Here is a 21,078-nt window from a genome sequence, read left to right as displayed (position 1 = left end):
TTAAGGGTCTGATCAACCCGGGCTAGATGGGATACATGGCTTGTGGGTAAAGTTGTACCACCTCTGCAGAGTGTAAAACTGATATATCAGTCGTGCTCCCGGTTATGAGCGACCTGGACTCCTCACATGATAATTGAACTTGAAGATGGAATTAAATTGAGACCGATGATCTGGCAATAATTTGCTTAAGTGGTTTCACTTAAGTGTTTTTGTTAAATTCATATTCCTTTTGTTTAAATGGGATATTTGGGATTCACACTTATTAGTAAGACATGTATTGTTAATAAAATGTTGACCAACTAAAATGCTTACTGCTCAACCTTAGCCTCACCTTGTTATACCTGCATTAATTTTCCCGCACTTGCTGAGCCCCGACCATAAGTGAGCTCACCCTTGCTAATATTTTGATCAGAGGGTGATGCTGGAGACTTTGATGGAGATTTTAACGACGACGAATTCTAAGTCTAACGATGCGCCTGTCATCTTCCTGTGGGAGATTGCCCCTGTTATTTATTTCCGCTTTACTTTGATGTGATACTTGTTCAAGATACAATGTTCAGATGATGTAATAAAGTATTATACTCTCTTTACGCCTTTATTGCATTGTCTTTTGATATATTACACTTGTGACGTCAACATATGTGTGGAAATGGATCCTAACACACATATGGTATGCGCTCGGTTCTACCCCCTGGAACCGGGTGTGACAAAAGTGGTATCAAAGCTATGCTGACCCTAGGTCGTTAGACTAGTTAGAAATGGAAAGCCTAGTTGTTCAAAACTTGCTAATTTCATTCTTATAAATTCTTTTATCAGTCTTACCTCTTTGAAATTCAACTGAGTTGACACTTATCTTGTAGATGGTTCGCACTCTCCAAACTACCCGCATCAACACCAACTACGCCCCTCAGCCCCGGCAGATCCCGGTCTACCCAGTGGTAGTCGAGGAAGTTCCGGCGGATCTCCCTCCCATCCGAGTGGAGAATGTAGTCATCCTGGAGGATAGCTCGGAGGAACAGCTGCCGACCCCCACCCCGTTGGCAGAGTCCCTGGCCTTCGCAGCTAGGTCATCGACGTCAGCACCGCCTGCACCAACCTACCAAGCACCTGCACCCGGAGGCGACGACCCTGACGACTGCGGAGACGACGATGACGAGAATGACGACGACGAAGAAGGTGGAGACGAACACGTCCACGAGGAAGCTGACTACGCCCAGCAGGACTACTTCATGGGGTTTAGTCCTGTTGTCGAACATTACACATCAATGTTCGAGACGGGGCACTTCCCCAACCTGCTGCAAGAAGTGCTGCACACGCTAGGCACCTACGTCCGTCCCCTGTACGAAACAAGGCGAGTGAGCGAGCCTCCCCGGGCTTGCTACTACATCACTCGCATCCACGTCAGGGTGATGGATGCAGGGGATAGGGGATTCAGGACTCTGTCTGCTCACGAGTCCCTGACACCACTGTCCACCTACGCTGCCTCGGTCAGCGATGCTGCCCGTCGGACCCTATGGTCGCTCAGCCACACCTACCGGCAGCAGCTGCAGAACACGAGGTTCAGGCATCTTCCTCAACGTCTGAGTGGAGGAAGCCAGACCAACATCGTCCCAGGAGAAGCTGGTGAGGATCGCCTCAACACCCTTGCTGGTGTAGTGGCCGGTCTCAACACCGATCTCGACAGTGCCACCCTGGATCTCTCTAGGGTGCACTTGGAGCTGGAGAATGCCCACGCCAGGATTGCAGCCCTGGAAGCCCAACTGCAAGGACTGGATCTGCCCGAAGCTCAGGTCCCTGCCATGGCATTGTCTCCTCCCCGCAAGAGGCTGCGCTATGGAGAGCCTGGATCCGTCACTAGGCTGCTTTAGGTGTTTTGAGATATGATGTAATAAGTTATGCTTCGCGTTAGACGATGATACTCTTTTTAAGTTATCCTATTAATAAATACCAACCATGTGATGGTGATTGATTGAAATGTTTGATTTGGATCTTTGTTTGAGTGCAATGGTCTTATGGAATGATGGCCATAAGAACATATAAAAATTTTAAAACATAAGCTATTTCCCCTCTAGAATCTTTTCTACTCCTCACTTTTCTAAGGACTTCACCTCCTAACCAATCAGATGGTGAACGCTCGTCAAGGACCCAACAACAACCGGAACCAGCGTGGTCAACAAGTACCACCACCACCGAATCCCAATATGGAGCAGTTCATCGCCGCCCAGATGCAGATTCTGCAAGGAATCACTGCGGCTGTTCAACAAAATCAGCAGAACCAATAGAATCAGCAACATCAGCAACAACAGCAGTATGTACCCCCGGCGAGAGATAAGCACCAGTACTTCATGAGTCATCACTCGCCGACATTTTCTCATGCGGTTGATCCTTTGGATGCCAATGACTGGCTCAAGGTCATTGGAAAGAAGTTGGACATTACCCAGTGCAACGACCGGGAAAAGGTCTTGTACGCCTCGGGAAGACTCGAGGGAGCCGCGTCCGACTGGTGGGATGCCTTCACAGCGGCACACCCCGACGCGGATACAATAACTTGGCAGGAGTTTCGAGAGAACTTTCGCGCTCACCATATTCCCTCGGGAATTATGAAGCTGAAGAAGAAGGAATTCCTTTCCCTTACTCAAGGGAATATGTCTGTCAGTGAGTATCGTGATCGCTTTACTCAGCTTTCACGCTATGTCCCTGAAGAAGTGGATACGGATGAGAAGCGCCAAGAGTGTTTCTTGGAAGGAATGATTGGACCTCTGAATTATCAACTTCAGAGCCATACATTTTCCAATTTCCAGACACTGCTGAACAAGGCAATTGGCCTTGAAAGCAAAAGAAAGGAATTATCTGACCACAAAATAAAATTTCAAGGTCAATCTAGCAGGAACACCCGCCCGAACAACGCTCAAGGTTCGCAGTTCTGCTCTGGAAGTCAGGGTGGAAACAATTATCAAGTGCAACGCTCTGGACAGCAAAGCCAGAGAAATAATCAGAGTCAGAACCAACAAAGGAGCAACTCTCAGACCAACCAGAGGTCTGGTGGGAGTTCACAGAACCGTCAAGGTGGCGCCAGTAACACGCAGGCCAGAAGCAACAACGCACCAGTCCAACCCAATGGCTGTTTCAAGTGCGGTGAGCTAGGCCACTATGCCAACAACTGCCCAAGGCGCAACCAGCAGACACCCCAGAAAAGCAATAACCAGAGAAATGACCAGAACACCCCCGCTCGTGGATCTGCTCAGAACAAGACTCCGCAGAACCAGAGTAGAGGAAGGGTCAGTCACGTCACCGCAGAATCAGTGTCTGAGGATGCCGACATAGTGTATGGTATGTTCCTTGTTAACTCCATACCTGCATCAGTTTTATTTGACTCTAGAGCATCACATTCGTTTATAACTGAGTCATTTGTGGAAAAACACAACATACCTAAGTACCCTCTTAAGAAGATATTACATATTAGTTCACCGGGAGGTAACATGAAGGCCACACACTCATGCCCCCATATTAATATCAAGATTCAAGTAATAGATTTTTCAGTCAACCCAGTGGTCCTAGGATCCAACGGTATTGATGTGATTCTTGGATGCAACTGGTTGAAAAGTTGTGATGGAGTGATACAATGTGCCAATGGAACAATTATGTTGACAAGTCCTCAAGGTAAAAGAATCCAAGTTAACATAGACAAGTCAACAGATGAAAAAGGGAAAACAGTGATCAATCACTTGGAAGAAAAGCACTTGGAAAATATCAAAGTAGTGTGCGAATACCCAGACGTATTTCCGGAGGAATTACCAGGTATGCAACCTGACCGTGATATAGAGTTTTCTATTGAATTATTACCCGGAACCGCACCTATCTCGAAAAGACTATATAGAATGGATGTCAAGGATTTAGTAGAACTGAAGAAACAAACAGAAGAATTACTAGAAAAAGGTTTCATTCGCCCAAGTTCATCCCCTTGGGGAGCCCCAGTGCTATTTGTGAACAAGAAGGATGGTTCGAGAAGAATGTGTGTTGATTATAGAAGTTTGAACGAAGTAACCATCAAAAATAAATACCCATTACCTCGGATTGAAGATTTATTCGATCAAATGAAAGGAGCTAAGATATTCTCGAAGATAGATCTGAGATCGGGATATCATCAGTTAAAAATTCGAGCAGAAGATGTACCCAAGACAGCCTTCACAACAAGATATGGATTATATGAGTTTTTGGTCATGTCGTTTGGACTGACTAATGCACCAGCATACTTTATGAACTTGATGAATAAAGTATTTATGGAATATCTGGATCAATTTGTGGTCGTATTCATTGACGACATACTGATATATTCTCCAAATGAAGAAACACATGAAGATCATTTAAGGCTAGTCCTACAAAAGCTTCGTGACAACCAACTGTACGCAAAGTTCTCGAAGTGTGATTTTTGGCTTAAGGAAGTTGCTTTCTTAGGGCATATCGTTACTGATGGTGGAATTAAAGTGGACCTAGGAAAGATAAGTGAGATATTAAATTGGAAGCAACCAAAGGATGCGTCCAAGATCAGAAGTTTTCTTGGATTGGCGGGATACTATAGAAGATTTATTGAAGGTTTTTCCAAGTTAGTGAAACCTCTTACCTCTCTACTGGAGAAAGGTAAAGAGTTCAAGTGGGATGAAGCTTGTCAGAATTGTTTTGAGGAACTCAAGAAAAGGTTAACCACTGCACCAATTTTGGTAATGCCAGACATCCACAAGGGATTTGATGTGTATTGCGATGCATCACACCTTGGACTTGGATGTGTGCTACTGCAAGAAGGAAAAGTGATAGCTTATGCTTCAAGGCAGTTGAGAAAGCATGAGAAGAATTATCCTACGCATGTTTTGGAACTAGCTGCCGTAGTGCATGCTTTGAAGATTTGGAGGCACTATATGATTGGAAACAAGTGCAAAATCTTCACGGATCACAAAAGCTTGAAATATATATTCACTCAGAAAGACTCAACCTCAGACAGAGAAGATGGCTTGAGTTGATTAAGGACTATGATTTGGAAATACAATATCACCCCGGAAAGGCAAATGTAGTAGCTGATGCTTTGAGCCGTAAGGGTCAAGTGAACAACATCACTACTCATTTGATGTCACAAGAATTGTGCTGGGAAATGGAACAACTCAACCTTGGTATGCTCAATAATGTAGAAGCAACAGTTATGGAAGTTGAATCTACTTTGGAAGAAGAGATTTGTAAAGGACAAGAGTCCGATGAGAAGATTAAGGAAATTAAAACTTTGATTGGTTTAGGTAAAGCCCCAGATTTCACGGAAGATGACCAAGGCACAGTATGGTTTAAGAAGAGAATCTGTGTACCCGAAATCGAGCACTTGCACCAACTTATTTTGAGAGAAGCTCATGATTCAACTTACTCTATTCACCCCGGAAGTACAAAGATGTACCAGGATCTTAAGGAAAAGTATTGGTGGTACGAATTAAAAAGATATGTTGCTACTCATGTTGCATTATGTGACGTGTGTCAGCGAGTTAAAGCCGAACACCAAAGACCAACAACAACCTCTCAAGGTACCTGAATGAAATGGGAAGAAATCAGTATGGATTTCATAGTTGGACTACCCCGTACTCGGGATGGCTATGATTCAATATGGGTCATAGTAGACAGGTTGACTAAAGTGGCACACTTTATACCTGTGAAGACAACTTACTCAGGAGCCCAATTAGCAGAATTATACATGTCGAGGATTGTTTGTCTGCATGGAGTACCGAAGAAGATCGTATCAGATTGAGGAACCCAGTTTACCTCGTGCTTTTGGAAAAGACTACATGAGTCCATGGATACCAAGCTAAATTTTAGTTCAGCTTATCATCCGCAAACGGACGGTCAAACAAAAAGAACAAACCAAGTGTTGGAAGATATGCTAAGAGCCTGCGCTCTAAAGCATGGTAGAAGCTGGGATAAAAGTTTGCCTTATGCAGAATTCTCGTATAACAACAGTTATCAGGCAAGTCTAAAAATGGCACCATTTGAAGCACTTTATGGACGAAAGTGTAGAACACCGCTTTATTGGAATCAGACTGGAGAAAGTCAAGTATTTGGTCCAGAAATTCTCCAAGAGGCGGAAAAGCAAGTGCAAATTATTAGAGAGAATTTGAAGACAGCACAGTCAAGACAGAAAAGCTATGCTGATAATAGAAGAAGAGAGTTGATGTTCGAAGTAGGAGACTTCGTATACCTTAAAGTTTCACCAATGAGAGGAATGAAAAGGTTTAAGGTTAAGGGAAAATTATCTCCTCGCTATATTGGCCCATTCAAGATTTTGGAAAGAAAAGGTGAAGTAGCCTATCAATTAGAGCTACCCGATAGATTATCGGATGTGCATGACGTATTTCACGTGTCACAACTCAAGAAGTGCTTAAGAGTACCAGAAGAACAGTTACCCATGGAAGAACTGAATGTTAATGAGGATTTGACTTATTCGGAGTACCCTGTCAGAATTCTGAAAACATCTCGCAGAATTACACGGAGTAAAGTTATTAACATGTGCAAAGTTCAGTGGAGTCATCATTCGGAAGATGAGGCCACTTGGGAAAGAGAAGATGAACTCAGAGCAGAATTTCCCCAGTTATTCTCGGAAGTTTCTTAATCTCGAGGACGAGATTCTTTTTAAGAGGGGTAGGTTTGTAACACCACAAAAGCCATCAACTAAAAATAATGAATTTAGTTATTAAGGTAATTAGGATAATTTTTCTAAGTGTTTAATTGTTTATTTGCATTTTGATCATTTTCTTTGTATGCGCTTGATTGTTTATCAGATGTTTATTATCAATCTTTTTTAAAAAAAAACTAGTAATTAATATAATAGTTATTAGTATAAAAACAAGTATTTTATTTATAAATAGTTTTGGTGAATTTCTAGGAATTTTTGAGCTATATAAAAATGTATTTCGGAATTAAGAAAAAAACCCTAACCTAGCCGGCCCACTAGGGGCCCATCTCCTAAACATAACGCGCGCGCCTCCTAGCCAGCCAGCAGCCGCCGCCACCCTGCTGTGCTTCCTCCCTTCCCTCTTCTCTCTCTCAAGCGTCTCTTCTCTCCCTTGCTCTCTCTCCCCCTGCACCCGACCGACGCCCGACTGCAGCTGCGCGTTACTGCCCCGACGCCGCGAGCCCCGCCCTACTGTGTCGCGACGACCGCGCGCCCGACGTCCGAGCCCGACCGCGCGCGCTCCAGCCCATGCGACGCCGCGTCACCGAACCCGAAACCGAAGCCGAAGTCCCGCACGCCCGTTGATTACTCGCCGTTAGTGGAGCATGAACTCGTCCGTTACTCCTTCTCCCATTTCTCTCCATTACGCTCGATAGAAACTGACGCTTGTGATGGCCATTGAAGACCACCAGCGACCTCTCCTCTCCCTCCCGCTCTCTATAAAAGGCAGCAGAGCCTCTCTCCCTTCTCCTGCCTACCCAAGCTCGCCCCATCTCTCTAGCTCGCCAGTGCACTGCTCACGCCGTCGTTTGTTGCCGTTCGTCGCCAGAGTTCACGGAGCCCACAGTTCGTCGCCGGAGCCACGCAATCGCCATCTGCCGTCCGTAGTCGAGCCCCTGCTTTTCTCCACCCGGCTGAACCCCGTCGAACTCTCCCCGTCGCACACGCGAACTCAAGGTTGATGATGACTCGAATTATTTTGTATATTTTATAAAATACTTTTTGATTCAATTCATGAATTGTATATTTAGTTTGTTGTAATATGAACACGTGTGATCCATAATTTATGTGTATGTGCGTTATGGAATTGTTTGGTAGATTCATGCGATTATTAGTACCGTGATAATTCATGTTAATCGATGCGTTGATTTTTGGATTAGAAAAATATGGCATAGATTTAGTAGTCACATGTTGGTGATAAAAACAATAGATAGGAGTTTTTGTAGTTAAATTTGGTCACAATAAACTTTAGAAACTAATTGGAGAATTATAGTCGTAGGTTCATTTTAATGGATTTAGAAAATGGTATAAAACTCATGTCATATGAATAATATAGGAATTCTAGATGATTTAGCTAATTATTTTATTAACATTTTCTTTTTATAAAGAAAGGAGAAAATATCATTAGTAGGATGGAAAATAGATTTTTGCTAGTCAAATAAACATGTTCGCAAATTGAGTACTTAAATTTTTAGAGTAAGCAAAATACTAGTTTATGTCAAAATAACCTCACTTGTGTTATAAAAAGTTCAATTAGTATTTATAGGGATTTTTAGAATGTTAAATTCATTTTTGGCTATACTCAATAATTTAAGTTAGAAATAAAAAAGAAGAAAAGGTATTAATTTATTTATTAGTATTAAAGACGATAATTATCATTTAATTTCATTGATGATATTAAAATATATTAATACTAGTTAAAACTGTGTTTATTGCACCCACTCATAAATTCATCATTTAGGACTCACAATAATAGCTATAATTGAATTAATAAGTATTTACGCGTTTAGGACGTATTTAAAGTGTGATAAGTGCGATATGTTAATGTGCATGTAATGGTGTATGTTTATGTAATGGTGCGTGTTTATTTATTGGTGTATGCTTTCTTTTTGTATGGCAACGTGTAACGTTATTAGAGGCTGACGGTGTGGTAGACGAACCGAATTCGTTCGAAGGCGATCCGCAGGACGCATTTGAGCAAGGCAAATGGATTCTCCCTCTGCATATTCTTTTTGTACCCAATCATTGCATATAATAATGTTTACTTTTTGATATACTGCATAATTTGATGGGTTTACCTAATTAAGGATTTCCTAGATTTACCAAATGTATTCCTTGTTTACCCTGGGAAATTATTAAGCTTTGTGTTGAGCTCTAAAAAGAGCAGTGCGGATGGTCCGGCCCCGAGGCCAGACGGTCCGCGGTCCGGACTGTCCGCGGTGGTGGCGCGGACGGTCCGCGCGCGCGCAGAGTCAGTTAGGGTTCCTAGTTTCTCGCGGGATTTGTTACCTAAAACCGCGGGATTAACTCGGGAAACAGTTGGAAACAGATCCAGACCTCCCCCTTTATATAGATGAAGGGCTACGGCCGATTGAACCCCCAACAATCAAACAAATCAAGTCTATTACTCGTTTTTACCTTATGCATTAGGAGTAGTTCTAGTCTAGTTCTAGTTTAGCCCTAGTTTAGTATTCCAATCCCCAAATCCTCTGTCTCTCCTCGACTCTACGTCGATTAGAGGAGTCTAGGTCGGTCTGCCCGAGCCTAGACAACTCCTAGGACCTGTCCTCCCCGACGGGGTCCCTCCCGGGAGTGAGATCCAGGCGCCACCGGCGATTTTATGCCGCCCCTGCGCACGCGCGGACCGTTCGACCCTAGGGCGCGGACCGTCCGGCCGTCAGTCAGGGAACCCTAGCCTCGCACCAGGTCGTGGACCGTCCGGCCCTGTGCCGCGGACCGTCCGCGTCTGACCAGAGAGCATCGCCGCCTCGTGCCAGGTCGCGGACCGTCCGCGCCTGACCAGAGAGCACCGCCGCCGGTTCTTTTGAGTGATTGGCGCCTCCAAAAAGGTGTCAACATACTTTTTGGCGACTCTGCTGGGAAATAGGTGTCTAGATCTGCTAAAAATCGGCCCATAAATGGTCGGTTCTAAGGATCACACCAAGATCTCCACTACCAACATCATCAAGCCGGCCATGGAGGCGCTCCCGGCTGATGACCAAAGACCCTTTGAAGGCCTCGTAATGCACGATGAGAAGGAGGTGATGCGGCAATGGAACGAACAACGCGACAAGGAAGAGGCGGAACTGCTGCATAAACTCTCCGAACGGCGCAAGGAGGCGGCGGACAAGTACTTGTCACACTTCACGGTGGATCGCCACCAGAAGATCGTCCGTCAAGGGGAGATCGATATGGAATCTCTCCTACCTCCACTGCAGGGTCCCGCTGTAAGCACTCCAGATCTATCTCTTACGACTTTCATGGATCAACGAGGAGATCAGTTACAGCGATATGTAGATGAATCTATTAAAATGCATTTACGTGCATACGAGAAATCAGCTGCTCCTAATTTTCCATCGCGAGAGTCTAATACAGTGCCACCCACGTCAAACACATCTGCTATAAACGGGTCACCTTTGACCTAGCCATCATATGGTATGCCGATGCACGCTTTCGTGTCACCATCACAGCCGCAACCACTAGGCACGCGACAGGTACTGGACGTGACCGGACCGTCCGAGCATCATCTCAGACAGTCCGGTTATACCGCGGACCGTCCGGCGTATTTCGCCGGACCGTCCGACCAGATGCAGGCCCGCACACAAAACACTCAGGTCGCACCGTACATGGCCGGACCATCAGGGTACAACCCTGAACACTTCGGCCCCATCACGGACCGTCCGGTGCATCACGCCGGACCGTCCGGATATGTTGCGGACCGTCCGCCATCTTACGCCGGACCGTCCGGATATGGCATGAACCGGCCGACGTATTACGCTGGACCATCCGACTCTACACGAGTCCATGCGCAGACTGCCCAAGTCACGCCATATATGGCCGATCCATCCGGGCACAGCCCTGGACCATTCGGCCCGATCGCGGACAGTCCAGTTCTTTATGACAGACGGTCTGGGTACGAGACTACCCACGTAGCACCATATACGGCTGGACAATCCGGATATACCTTCAGACCATTTGGCCAGGTCGCGGACCATTCGGCCTCTTACGCCGGACCGTCCGGATATGCATACGCAGAGCCGAGAGCTACGCAATACGCACAGTTCCCACATTCATCGCAACAACATTATGGTGCCCCACCAGCAACACATTATAATCATGCCATACCACCTCATGGACATAGGGCTGAATACTATTCGGCCACAAGAGAGCCTGAGGGGTATAGGGCAGGAGCTGGTGACATTAATAGGACACCTAACACACATCTCAAACATACCTGGGAGGAAAGCCGACAGAGTAATGTCAGGCAACCTGAAATCTTCACCCACAAACTTAATGGATGGTCGCCAGACATGACAGAGAGGGTCAGAGACGAGGTAGCCGGGATGTTCAGGGACAAACTCGGTGTTAGTGTGTCAGGTACAGGGCAATCGTATCGGAAGCCTTATAGCTGTGGCGGAACTGCCCGAATTATTCCAACTTAAGTGCCCAAGTCCCGCCTTAGAGGCTAGACCACACTTAAATGGGAATAACCCGTCAATCCCTCGGATCTAGTCCGACACGGCCACTGACAGGATCAAGTACCACAATCTCACTCGAAGGTGAGTCACAGAGCAAATACAATAAAGCATAAAACCATACATGCCACAATGTTACATTATTACATCACCCTCATCATCATCGGAGTTTTTGCAAAAATAACCATCATTGTTCGAAGTGCAGCGGAATAAAACTAACGATAATTAAACAGAGAGATGGGGAAGCCTGTCCCATCACTCCTCATGCTCCTCCTCAGCCGAGGCAGGGTCCCACTCGACAGTCCAACCCGGTGGCAGGGTGGTCGGCCAAGTTATCCCAGCAACCATCTCCTCTAGAGAACCTGTAAAAAATTATGCCACAAGCAAGGCTGAGTATACTAATACTCAGCTAGACTTACCCGGTGTGAGGAGTCTACTCCTCTACCTCTAGACATGCAGCTGTTTGGCTGTGGGGTTTGGTTGCCAAAAGCACTAGCTGAGTTTCTAAATCAAGATTTTAACTTAATCAAAGTTAAGTGTGACTCTCTTAAGGCTAAAAGTGGACTATCTACTCATACATGGTAGCAAGCATTATTAACCATCAACATCTTATCTCAACTCATCATACTTCCACTTATTACTCAATGCAGTACAATGGATCAAGCAGTCTCATTAGCTGCGAGAAGCAGACGATTCGAATCGAGTTTTTATCCTTGCAAGGTAAACCTAAACACACGACATGCAGGGGCACTCCGTCCCCACACACATCAACCGTCCCCATCGATTCCCCGTCAGCAGATCAGGGCTCACCGCCTTGGCGTACAATGCCCCACTGACCCCGACTGGCCGTCGTGCAGTGACCGCACTTGTACCCACCATAACCGGAATGGGAGACCTCGTCTCAGGTCGCGTGAGGGGTAAAGTCCACTGCCAGGTTCAATCAGGTACTAGGCTTACCGATTTACCATATTTCTCGGCATGTGCTTAGTACATTCAAACGCTTGACACAGGTATCCGCACGTTAATCCTTATTCCATTTTCCATCTCGTAGACAACCAATCCCCATGGATTGTTGTCCACCAACTAGTATCATGATAATGTGAAAGTGGTTACAATCAATTCCCTGATCTCGCGCGAGTGCTAGAAAAATCACTCGTCTTCTACCGAGATCCTACTTAAGCAAAGCAACTACTCGACCTGTCATACTAGTATTCATTTCAAAAAGGATTCCTGAGATCATGCAACTAGGGTTTCAAACAATTCCTACACGTAAGTGCACAATCAATCCTACAATCATTAAGTGAAGTAAAATAGCATAAATAACAGGTTATGCATAAAACCGGGGCTTGCCTTCCAAAGCAGTGGCAGGCAGGTCCTCTGGTGCAGACTCGGGTGCTGGATCTGGGGCTACCTCCTGAGCAGCTCCTTGCTCCGGCACGAGGATGTACTCTCCGTCAGCAAGATTACAGTCTATCGAATGCAATGAACATGTATGTCATGATTATGCATGATTTAACAACATTTTGTAAAAGAAACTAAGTCAAGAAGTAACTTAGAGTTCTTAGTCATGCGGGGCTTCTAGTGGCATATAGATAGACTCATTACCCTTTAGACTTAGGTTTTCCTTTAGGATAACATAGTGGAATTTGCATTTGTCTTTATAGAATTTAGTAGACCATTTTACCAAGGTTTTAGTATGACCTTAAATTCCCTTATCCCTTTTCCTTTCTTTAATTTCCATTTAGGGTTTCTAGTGTAGGTTGAACTACAACAGGGTTTTAATAATTTCCAAAAATTCTGTAAAAATTACAGTGGGTTGTCAAGCTGGCTATTCTAGCTTGTTTTAAGAATTTGAGGCTTAGAGTATAAAGGTTAGGCCTTAAACAAAAAATAACAAAAGTTAGGCAAAAAGGGCCACTTTACACTACACCTCCTAGTTAGGGGTAGGTTCTGTCCTAAAGGTTATTTTTGTTGGCATCCTCTGGTAATAATAGGCCTCTGTGCTAAAAATCACAGAAAACTAAGGGGTGGTTATTTAGTTATGATTTTCTTAAGTTTAATGTCAAAAAGGCACTTTCTACTACCTTATTATTTGAAAAATGTCAAACAGCAGATTTCATATTTTTCTTAGGTTCTTTCTAATAAAACAATAGTTATCCCAAGGGTGGGGGTGTTTTCACCTTGGGGTTATTTTTGTAGAGTTTTTCTAAGTTTCACTTGTTTTATTTAAACAAAAGGGATCTTACTTATTTTACACTAAAACAGGGTATGATATATTTTTCCAGTGAACTATGTTGAATAAATAACCTAACAAAAATAGAGGTACTCTCTGGTTTATTAATTAAATTACATTTTCTATTTTCCTTATTCTTAAGCATATTATAGAATAAGGGGTAAAACTAACTCAAATGGAGTGGACAGAGAGGTTTAACATTTTTAAACAGGTTAGTAGGTAAATATAAACTTCTCCAAATTTTCCTAACCCTAGTCAAATACCCTAACTATTTTTCTTACTATTATTTAGCTTTTGGCCAAAACTAACATTAAATCAGAACTTTTAAGTTTTCCACAGTACCAAGGGGTTTTATATTTTTCTTAAATAGGTTACATTAATTTGAGTCTGACAAAATTGGTTTGACCAAATTTGGATGATTTAAACAGAAGTTATGCATTTTCAAAGTTGCTGTTCAATTTAAAACAGATTTAATTAAGGGTTTCTGGAAAAACAGTTTACACCGGGGTCCCTGGGTTTAAACTAAATCCACCTTCACAGATCTACCCCCACGCCACTATTCCCCTGTGTCACTGACATTACACAGAACCCCCTGACCTTTCTTCCCTCTCACCCGCAGTCCTTCCCTTCACTGAAACAGTAACCGCGGGAAAGAAAAGGGCGGCGCGGCTTACCGGCGGCGAGGGAGGTCCGGCGAAGGGTGGGGTCGGCTCGGGGAGACTCTGGGGGTCACGTCGAGGTACGGCTCGGCGTCGAAGGTGGCCGGAATCGCCCGGTCCACGCGTGCAGGCGGGTGTCCTCGTCGGCGGCGAGTGTACCGGCCAAACTACGGCGAACTGGCGCAATCCGAGGGCACGGTGAGCATCACGGGGTCACGCAACGACTGTGTGCACAAGGAATCGAAGGATGGTGGAGTGGCTTACCCGGTCCACGTGCTCCGGCGGGGGTGAGAGCTCCGGCGAGCGTGGACTGGCTTCTCCGACGAAGGAAACTCCGATTCCTTGCTCGGGGAGCTTCACAGAGGTGTGCACAAGCTTCTCCGAGGGCAGGACAGGGTCGGGGATGGCTCTGCTGGCCGGTCTACGGTGGCAGAGGGGTTGGGCGGCCGCGGACTCGCTGCGCACGGGCAAACGGCGACGAGCTAACTCCGGCGAGGTATGGAGGGTGTGCGGAAGGGTGTAGCCGAAGCCTGGGAGGGCTTTATAAGCTCGGGCGTGGGCCACGGCGCGGGTTTGGCTCGGGCGCGGCGCGGGGCATGCGAGGGCGCGCGCGAGCGTGCTCTGGCGCGGGCAGAAGGCGTCGAACACGTGGCAGTGAGTTTCTTCCAATGTTCAAACGCTTCCAGAGATCGCAAACGTGCGAATCTCGCCATGAATCCGGCGCAGACCTCCTCCTGGCACCTAGGGCTATCTCACATGTGTGAGTTCCAAGGGATGATACGCCCTAGATAGGGAGATAGACGGGCGCCAAATCTGGCTTGTCTCCCTGCCCGCTCAGCGACAAAACTGATGTCAAGTGTTGTCAAACGTCTGAGTCTCGGTCTCAAATTTTTCCAGGGGGTGCCTTAAGTGGTATAGCACATTTTTGGTATAGAACCCAAGTGGTTTTGGCGCCATCTTCAAAGTGAACACGGCTGGTCTTTGAATTAGGGCTAAAATGTGACTTAGAGGGAAATTGAGAGCTCTAGCTCTCTCTCCACTTGGAGATTTGAATTGGGGTTTCTCCAGGGGCCTTTTTGCAATATTCCCCCCCTTAATTGATGGTTATAATGTTGCTTAGGGTTTGGGTAATAGTTACACATGCTTTGCCCACTTGTCACTCTCTTTCCCCCCTTACTTAGGGTTTTGGAAGGTAGGGCTTTGGAGAGGTCTAGGGTTCTTCTCCCCCCTTTATCCAAGGTAGTAAGTGTGCAAGGATTAGAGTAATGCTTCTCATGTCATTGGCAACTTTATTAGCACATGAGCTCCAAGGTTCTTATGGGGTGCCCTAAGTCTTTACCCTTGTGAACACAGCTTCTAGTGCCAAAGTGGCTCTAGCCAAGGTAACACCTGGGGTGTTACAGCCCTCCCCCCTTAAAGGAATCTCGTCCCGAGATTTAGGTAGAGTCCCTTGGAGGGGTGCTTAAAGGTGTGCTGGTGTTGCTTACACTTAAGTTTCTCTTGTTAACTGCTCTTCGAATGTCATCCTCTTTGCAACTTCAGAAGGAAGCCCTTCTTAAGTTAAATCCACGACTTAGACTATCCTTGTTATCTAAGTTTTTCTTATAATTGAATTCAAAGGGCAGGTGGGGGTGGGGTTCGGGGTTACATACCGACTCCTTTGGGCAGAAAGTCGGGGAAGCGAGAGCGTAGAAAATCCTCAGTTTCCCATGTAGCTTCCTCTGCTGAATGGTGACTCCACTGAACCTTGTACATTCTGACCGACCTTGCCCGAGTTGATCTCTCTTTTTGATCTAGTACCTTGACGGGGTGCTCTTGGTAGGATAAGTCTGGTTCTATCTCAACGTCTGGTTCTGGGAGTACTTCAGTGGGTAGACGAACGCATTTCCGCAGCTGAGATACATGGAACACATTATGAACCGCTGACATGTGAGGTGGCAATTCCACTTGATAGGCCACGGGTCCACAACCTGCCTTGATCTCATAGGGTCCAATGTAGCGAGGAGCTAATTTGCCCTTGATCCCGAATCTCTGGACACCCTTGGTGGGTGATACCTTCAGGTAGACATGATCTCCCACCTCAAACTGTAGAGGCTTCCGCCTCTTATCATGATAGCTCCTTTGCCTGGCCTGAGCAGCTTCTAAGTTCTTGGTAATAACCCTGACCTTTGCCTCTGCCTCGAGTACCAAGTCTGGCCCAAAAATTTCCCTTTCTCCTGCTTGAGACCAGTTTAGTGGGGTCCTACATCTTCTCCCATATAATGCCTCAAAAGGTGCCATCTTCAAACTGGACTGATAGCTGTTATTATAAGAAAACTCTGCCAAAGACAGACACTTGTCCCAATCCTTTCCATAATGTAGTGCACATGCCCGCAACATGTCTTCCAAAATCTGATTCACCCTTTCTGTCTGGCCATCTGTTTGTGGGTGGTATGCTGAGCTTCGGATGACATGGGTCCCAAGTGATTCTTGCAGTTTTTCCCAAAAGCGTGCCACAAACAGTGCTCCTCGGTCAGATATAATGGTCTTTGGAATACCATGCAATCTCACTATCTGATCAACATAAATTTCAGCATACTTCTCTGTCTTGTGGGTGGTGTGCACTGGCAAGAAATGAGCAGTCTTGGTCAATCTGTCCACGATAACCCAAATAGAATCATGGTGCCTGGAGGTATTGGGTAATCCTACTATGAAGTCCATGCAAATATCCTCCCATTTCCAAGATGGTATGGGAAGGGGTTGCAAGGGGCCTGCTGCCTTCAAATGACTAGCTTTAACTCTCCGACAGGTATCGCACTCGGATATGTACTTGGCAATTTCTCTCTTCATTCTGGTCCACCAATATAGAGATCTAAGATCATGGTGCATCTTGTTGCTACCAGGGTGCATGGAGAATTTGGAAAGGTGAGCTTCATCTAGTATCTTCTTTCTGAGCTCAGGGTCCTTAGGAACAACCAATCGATCTCCAAACCATAGAATTCCCTTGCTGTCCTGCCGGAAACACTTGTATTTCTCTGCCTTTTGCTTGATCATATCCTTGATAACCTGAACACCCTTATCCTCAACCTGTGCCCTGACTATTTGTTCTTGCAATGTGGGTTCCACCGAGATATAGCTTAGGTTACCCGAAGCAACAACTTCCAGGTTCAGCTTACACAACTCATCACATAGGGTGGTCATTCCCACATCCATGCTCATACAATTACACTGGGCTTTTCTGCTCAAGGCATCTGCCACAACATTGGCCTTACCTGGGTGGTAATGCACTTCTAAATCATAATCCTTGATCAACTCTAACCATCTCCTTTGCCTCATGTTCAGATCTGCCTGAGTGAAGATGTATTTGAGACTCTTGTGATCAGTGTAGATGTTATAGTGAGCTCCCATCAGGTAGTGTCTCCATATCTTAAGAGCATGAACTACAGCTGCCAATTCTAGATCATGTGTAGGGTAGTTCTGCTCATGGGGCCTGAGTGCCCGGGAAGCATAAGCAATCACTCTGCTCTCTTGCATCAAGACACATCCCAAACTAGTACCAGAAGCATCACAATAAACTTCAAATGGCTTGGTGTTGTCGGGTTGAGCTAGCACTGGGGCTGTTGTCAAATGCTGCCTCAAGGTATGGAAGGCATCTTCACACTTTTGGCTCCACTCAAATTTGACTCCCTTCTTCAACAGTTCAGTCATTGGTTTGGCAATTCTGGAGAAATCCGGAATAAATCGTCGATAATACCCTGCCAATCCTAGAAAACTCCGAATCTGCTTTACTGTAGTCGGGGACTTCCAGTCCATTACCTCTTGCACCTTCTCAGGATCAACTGATATCCCATCCTGAGAAATGGTGTGACCCAAGAATTTAATCTCTTTTAGCCAGAACTCACATTTAGATAACTTAGCATAAAGATGATGATCGCGCAGTCGCTGAAGCACAATGTGCAGGTGCTTAGTATGCTCGTCTTCATTCTTGGAATAGATCAGAATATCGTCAATGAAAACGACCACGAACTTATCCAATTCTGGCATGAACACTGAGTTCATCAGGTACATGAAATAAGCCGGGGCATTGGTCAGCCCAAAAGACATCACCAGAAACTCATACAGTCCATATCTGGTAGAGAAAGCCGTCTTGGGAATATCACTAGCACGGATCTTGATCTGATGGTATCCTGAGCGAAGGTCTATCTTGGAGAATACCTTGGCTCCAACCAACTGATCAAACAGAACATCAATGCGGAGCAGCGGGTATTTGTTCTTAATAGTTACCGCATTGAGAGGACGGTAGTCAACACACATCCTCAAACTCTCATCTTTTTTCTTCACAAATAATGCTGGACATCCCCATGGTGAAGTGCTTGGACGAATAAACCCTTTGTCCAACAACTCTTGCAATTGTTTCTTCAACTCTGCCAATTCCGCGGGAGGCATCCTATAGGGTCTCTTGGAGATAGGAGTAGTCCCGGGTTGCAATTCGATGGCAAACTCAATATCTCGGTCAGGTGGCATCCCTGGCAATTCATCTGGGAAAACATCAGGGTAGTTACAGACTACTGGAATCTTCTCCACCGGGGATTCTAACATAACAAAGGCACAAGATCGGGTACAACCCTGGTCAGGTAAGAATAGTGTGGTCTCAACACAAGTGGGTGAGTGCACCTCAATGGCTCTGGCTGCAATATCCATAACTGCTTGGTGCCTGGTCAACCAGTCAGCTCCCAATATAATATCCACACTATCCAACCCCATTATCATTAGGGTAGTTTTGAATATGAGACTACCCAGCTTAATTGGTACGTGCCTACAGATCTGATAAGAGGCAACCCTGCCCCCTGGTGTTGAGATTGTAATACCCCCATTGGTGTGGTGAAAAGGCAATTGGCACTTGGCACAAAATTTGGTACTGATAAAACTGTGTGATGCACCAGAATCAAAAAGAACAATAGCAGGATAATTCAAAACTGTAAAGATACCAGTCAAGACGGGTGCTCCCTCTGGGATATCAACTATGGTGGTGAAGTTTAGTCTGCCCTGCCTCACTTGCACCTTCTGTCTCTTGCCTTGGTTCTGATTTGCATTCTGCCCCTGCCTCTGTTGGTTCCTGGGGCAATTTTTGGCATAATGCCCAGTGTTGCCACAAGTGAAGCACCTGTTGTCATTGGCTTGGCGGTACTGCTGCTGCTGATTATTCCTCTGAGCTGGGAACTGGTTGCGGTTGGGTGCCTGCTGCTGCTGCTGCTGCTGAGGTCGGATCACCCATCGCCCTTGCTGCTGCTGGGGGCCCCTGCCCTGGGTGTCGGACACAACTCTGAAGCGCTGTGGCTGAGCTGAGGGTCCTGCCACGGGGGTCTTCCTCTTCTTCTCTGCCTGCCTAGCGGTAATGCAGTCCTCTTGGGAGATAGCCATGTTGACCAACTCATTGTAGCTATTGGCCCTGACGGTGTTGAGGCGATCCCGGAGCTTAGTGCTGAGCCCCCTTCTGAATCTGTCCCTCTTCTTCTCATCTGTATCCGCATGATATCCCGCATACTGGCACAAGTCATTAAAGGCCTGGGCGTACTGCAACACTGTCCTGTTGCCCTGAGTGAGTGCCAAGAACTCATTGAGCTTCCTGTCCATGATCCCGGCTGGTATATGGTGTCCTCTAAAAGCTGCCTTAAACTCCCTCCACTCCACCTCTCGGTCCTCTGGCTGCATAGCAAGAAAGTGATCCCACCAAGTCCTTGCAGGTCCGCGAAGCTGCTGGGTGGCGAACCTGACTTTGGTGACCTCTGAGCAAACTCCATGGAGTAGTGGGAATTTGGATTCCACCACTCGCAGCCATACATCTGCGTCAAGTGGGTCCTCCGCCCTTGTGAACAGTGGAGGCTGGGTGCTGAGGAATTCCTGATAGGTGGCCGCCGCGGGGTGACGTTGGTGGTCCCCACCACCATAATGCTGAGGTGGTGGCTGGCGTTGAGCCAGCTGCCTCAGGATCTCATTCTGCTGAGCCATGAGCTCCTGCAGAGTGGGAGGTGGGGGCGGCGGTGGAACGTGCTCGTTCTGGCCACGACGCTGCCTCCCGGCCATCTGAAAAACCACATACTCACTTAACACCATAGTTCCAAATTTCAAGATTTTATCACGGGGAAAAGTTAAAACAGCATGATAGACTCCGACTTCAACAAAAGGGATTTCAAGAGGCATAAATTCTTCCTTCCAAATTTTAAACTAATAAAAGCATCCATCAACCAAGCTCCCAAGAAAGTTTTAACACGATTACATCAAATTGTTCCAAAATGACTCAACTCTACCTAGCCTAGTACCTCAAGGGTGCAAAAGCTAAGCTAGCTGCGAGGAGTCCGACTATCCGACTTCTAAGCCTACCCTGGACACCTAGTGAGCGAACGAAGCAACACTTGACTCGGGGGAAGGTGGTCTTCCCGAGCCAGCAGTGTCCACACTGGAGGCAGGCTCATCTCCTCCCTCAATGTCGACGTCCTCGTTGTCCTCCTGGTCCTGGATCTCCTGGTGATGCATGTCCAGGTGCTCGTTAGCCTCAGCAAGCTGCTGCTGAGTGTTAATGAGCTGATCCTCGAGAACCTCAATGGTGTTCTCCCTGGTGCCTACCAGCTCCTCCAACTCCTGAATATCAGTGGATAGCTGTTCCACCTGCAAGTCTTTCTCCACCATTTCTTGAGATAAATCAACCACGAGCTCCTCTCTGTTATCCAGCGTGATCTTTGTTGCCTCCAGCAGTGCCATCAGATGGGACATTGCCTCACCGCGCATCACCTGCAGACGGTACAGAGCATTCATGCACTGTACTGTCAAATGCGCAGTCTGACCTGGGTAGATGGCCCAGATATCCTTGGCATGCTCCACCCGATCCTTCCACATTGGGTCGTCCTCCTTCTCAGCGGGGAACAAGCCAATGGGGTGGGTAGCCAGCTCCAAGGGATGGAATCCGCAGAAGGTAGTCAACCCATGCAGAGCGATCGCCTCGATCGTGTCCTCTGCCCGGTACCCGAAAGACTC

At 46.3% G+C, this 21,078-nt stretch overlaps 1 pseudogene; it reads right to left on the bottom strand.

The window, feature by feature from the left end:
- LOC109942112 (uncharacterized) overlaps positions 1-21,078 on the bottom strand; it is a 100,393-nt pseudogene that overhangs the window by 52,975 nt on the left and 26,340 nt on the right.

The sequence above is a fragment of the Zea mays genome, chromosome 1 (genome assembly GCF_902167145.1).
Source record: "Zea mays cultivar B73 chromosome 1, Zm-B73-REFERENCE-NAM-5.0, whole genome shotgun sequence".
NCBI classification, from domain to species: Eukaryota; Viridiplantae; Streptophyta; class Magnoliopsida; order Poales; family Poaceae; genus Zea; species Zea mays.
This window is presented reverse-complemented; position numbering and strand designations above follow the sequence as displayed.